A 4750-nucleotide genomic window follows, 5' to 3' on the forward strand; every position below is an offset into this window, starting at 1 on the left:
GTATGGCTACTCCAGCTTTCTTTTGGCTTCCAGTCGCATGATAAATAGTTCTCCATCCCCTCACTCTCAATCTAAAGGTGTCCTCAGGTCTAAAATGAGTCTCTTGTAGACAGAAAATAGATGGGTCTTGTTTTTTTATCCATTCTGATACCCTATGTCTTTTGGTTGGCGCATTTAATCCATTTACATTCAGTGTTATTATAGAAAGATACGGGTTTAGAGTCATTGTGATGTCTGTATGTTTTATGCTTGTAGTGATGTCTCTGGGACTTTGTCTCACAGGGTCCCCCTTAGGATCTCTTGTAGGGCTGGTTTAGTGGTGACAAATTCCTTCAGTTTTTGTTTGTTTGGGAAGACCTTTATCTCTCCTTCTATTCTAAATGACAGACTTGCTGCATAAAGGATTCTTGGCTGCATATTTTTTCTGTCTAGCACCCTGAAAATCTCGTGCCAATTCTTTCTGGCCTGCCAGGTTTCAAAAGAGAGATCAGTCATGAGTCTTATAGGTCTCCCTTTATATGTGAGGGCACGTTTACCCCTCGCTGCTTTCAGAATTTTCTCTTTATCCTTGTATTTTGCCAGTTTCACTATGATATGTCGTGCAGAAGATCGATTCAAGTTACCTCTGAAGGGGAGTTCTCTGTGCCTCTTGGATTTCAATGCCTTTTTCCTTCCCCAGTTCAGGGAAGTTCTCAGCTATGATTTCTTCAAGTACCCCTTCAGCACCTTTCCCTCTCTCTTCCTCCTCTGGGATACCAATTATGCGTATATTATTTCTTTTTAGTTTATCACTTAGTTCTCTAATTTTCCCCTCATACTCCTGGATTTTTTTATCTCTCTTTTTCTCAGCTTCCTCTTTTTCCATAACTTTATCTTCTAGTTCACCTATTCTCTCCTCTGCCTCTTGAAGCCGAGCTGTGGTGGTTTCCATTTTGTTATGCATTTCGTTTAAAGCGTTTTTCAGCTCCTCGTGACTGTTCCTTAGTCCCTTGATCTCTGTAGCAAGAGATTCTCTGCTGTCCTGTATACTGTTTTCAAGCCCAGCGATTAATTTTATGACTATTATTCTAAATTCACTTTCTGTTATATTATTTAAATCCTTTTTGATCAGCTCATTAGCTGTTGTTATTTCCTGGAGATTCTTCTGAGGGGAGTTCTTCCGCTTGGTCATTTTGGATAGTCCCTGGCGTGGTGAGGCCCTGCAGGGCACTTCCCCTGTGCTGTGGTGTATAACTGGAGTTGGTGGGCGGGGCCGCAGTCAGACCTGATGTCTGCCCCCAGCCCACCGCTGGGGCCACAGTCAGACTGGTGTGTGCCTTCTCTTCCCCTCTCCTAGGGGCGGGATTCACTGTGGGGTGGCGTGGCTCGTCTGGGCTACTTGCACCCTGCCAGGCTTGTGATGCTGGGGATCTGGCGTATTAGCTGGGGTGGGTAGGCAAGGTGCACGGGGGCAGGAGGGGCAGGCTTAGCTCACTTCTCCTTAGGTGATCCACTTCAGGAGGGGCCCTGTGGCAGCGGGAGGGAGTCAGATCCGCTGCCGGAGGTTTGGCTCTGCAGACCACAGAGTTGGGTGTTTGCGTGGAGCGAGCAAGTTCCCTGGCAGGAACTGGTTCTCTTTGGGATTTTGGTTGGGGGATGGGCGGGGGAGATGGCGCTGGCGAGCGCCTTTGTTCCCCACCAAACTGAGCTCTGTTGTCAGGGGGCTCAGCAGCTCTCCCTCCCTTTGTCCTCCAGCCTTCCCGCTTTCCGAGCAGAGCTGTTAACTTATGACCTCCCAGACGCTAAGTCGCGCTTGTTGTGGGAACACAGTCCGTCAGGCCCCTCAGCCTTTGCTAGCCAGACTCGGGGGCTCTGCTTGGCCGGCGAGCCGCCCCTCCGCCCCGGCTCCCTCCCGCCAGTCCGTGGAGCGCGCACCGCCTCGCCGCCCTTCCTACCCTCTTCCGTGGGCCTCTCGTCTGCGTTTGGCTCCGGCGACTCTGTTCTGCTAATCCTCTGGCGGTTTTCTGGGTTATTTAGACAGGTGTAGATGGAATCTAAGTGATCAGCAGGACGTGCGGTGAGCCCAGAGTCCTCCTAAGCCGCCATCTTACCGAAAATCCCTAGAGTTTAAAACTCCATAAACAACACGATGGAATTGTTATGTGAATACATGAGAATTCACATCTCAGTTTAGTGTGCATATGTAATCAGTCAAAACGCTGAGGAATGAAAGCTGCCAAAGGGAAGACATATTGATTGACTTTGTTATAGTTGATTGGAAATTTGTGATTGCATTATATACCATTGTCTAGCAATTGATCAAAATGGTCATTTCTTGAAAGTGATTCAGCTGTTGAGAAAGCAGAAATAACCACATCGGCTCTGCTGTGGTATGGCTCATTGTGCTTATCCAGATAAAGTTTAATCATCACTTTCTACTCTTTAACAATAAATACTGCTATTTGTACATTACTTTAATTCCATATACAAAATTATGTAAAATGAGTCATATGTTGTTTATTCCCTAGATTTCATAGTGTTTGTATCGATTTTATTTTTATTGTAAATATCAGTGTTAAAAAGGAAAATAAAAAAGTAAAATCCATTTTTTTAAACTAAGGAGTATTTGTCCTTACATAATCTAATGGCTATCAGTGGGTTTTTTTTCTTGACCTATTCTGTAGATGAGGAAAAAATAAAAAAGTTCTGAATTAATATTATTATATTCTTTATAGTATTAATATGTTGAATTTTTGAATTTTCTAAAAACATAAAACTTGGGATTCTCTTTTTAAAAATCCTTGCTGAGAAGCAGCATATTATAATATTTAAGCAAATTAGTAGGAAAGAAAGTTGGTCTTCTGCTGGTCTTCCTTGGCATGAAATCTTGCCCCACAATTTTTTTCCAATATGAACTGCGAAATTTCTTTAACCTTCCTCTGAGTCTTCTGATCTAAAAGAACTAGTGATAATGTCTATCTCAAAAAGATTTATTGACCTTGATGAAAGAAGGATGTGGAACACAGCAAATTTCTGTCACACGGTAAATGCTTAATTAAACCTTGTTATTATTTTCTTATTACATTTATTGAGACTTAGAAGGGTGGTTCAGTTTTAGAATTTAGGTTGTAAGTCAGTTCTTGCAAAATAAGAATCAATATCAAACATGGCAAAAAGCAATGTAAGATGTACAATTGATAGATCCAATGACATCTGATTATTTTGTTTTATATATTTTATCTCCATTAACATTAAAAAAATTTAAATTCAGAGTAGTCAACATAATGTTATATTAGCCTCAGGTGTACAATACAGTGATTCAACTGAGTGATTACTCAGTGCCCATCATGATTAGTGTACTCTTAATGGCCTTCACCTCTCACATCCATTCCCCCTACCCACTTCCCCTCTGGTAATCATCAGTTTGTTCTCTATAGTTAAGAGTCTGTTTTGTTGTTTCTCTCTTTTTTTTTCTTTTTTGTTTGTTTTGTTTCTTAAATTCACATATGAGTGAAATCATATGCTATTTGTCTTTCTCTGGATGGCTTACTTTACTTAGCATTATACTCTCTTGATCCATCCATGTTGTTGCAAACGGCAAGAATTTGTTCTTTAAATGGCTGAGTAACATTCCATTGCATGTGTGGATGTATGTATATATGATATATCACTTTATATACATATAAATATATGTATATATCTATGTAACTATATATAATCTCACATCTTCTTCATTTATTTATGTATCAGTAGACACTTGAGCTGCTTCCATAGTTTGGTTATTAACGCTGCAATAAACACAGGGGTGCATATATCTCTTCAAATTAGTGTTATGTATTTGGTGATAAATAAATACCCAGTAGTATGATTCCTGGATCATATGGTAGTTCTAGTTTTAATTTTTGAGAAACCTCCATACTGTCTTCCACAGTGGCTGCACCATTTTGCATTCACAGCCACAGTGCATGAGGGTTCCTTTTTCTCCACATCCTCACCAATACTTGTTGTTTCCTGTGTTTTTGATTTAGCCATTCTGACATGTGTAAAGTGATATCTTATTGTGGTTTTGATTTGCATTTCCCTGATGATGAGTGATGTTGAGCATCTGTTCATGTGTCTGTTGGCCATCTGTATATCTTCTTAGGAGAAATGACCATTTCTTCTGCCATTTTTAATTGGATTATTTGGGGTTTTTTGGTGTTGAGTTATAGAAATTCTTCATATATTTTGGATATTAACTCATTATCAGATGTCATTTGCAAATACCTTCTCCCATTCAGTAGGTTGTCTTTTAATCTTACTGGTTGTTTCCTTTGCTGTGCAGATTTTTATTGTGATACAGTCCCAATAGTTTATTTTCATTTTTATTTCTCTTGCCTCAGGAGACATATCTAGAAAGATATTGCAATCACCAGAGTTAGTGAAATTACTGCCTGTGTTCTCTTCTAGAATTTTTATGGTTTCAGGTCTTAGATTTAGGTCTTTAGTTCATTTTGAGTTTATTTTTGTGTATGGTGTAAGAAAATGATCCAGTTCATTATTTTGCAGATAGCCCTCTGGTTTTCCCAGCATACTTTTTTGAAGAGACTTTTTCCAATTGCATATTCTTTTCGCCTCTGTTAAATCTATCTGGTCCAGTGAGTCATTCAAAGCCACTGTTTCCTTGTTGATTTTCTGTTTGGATGATCTGTTTACTGACATAAGTGGAATGTTAAGTCCTTTACTATTATTGTATTACTGTTAATTTTTTTATGTTTGCTATTAACTGTTT

Source organism: Prionailurus bengalensis, chromosome B1, assembly GCF_016509475.1.
Source record: "Prionailurus bengalensis isolate Pbe53 chromosome B1, Fcat_Pben_1.1_paternal_pri, whole genome shotgun sequence".
Lineage (NCBI taxonomy): Eukaryota > Metazoa > Chordata > Mammalia > Carnivora > Felidae > Prionailurus > Prionailurus bengalensis.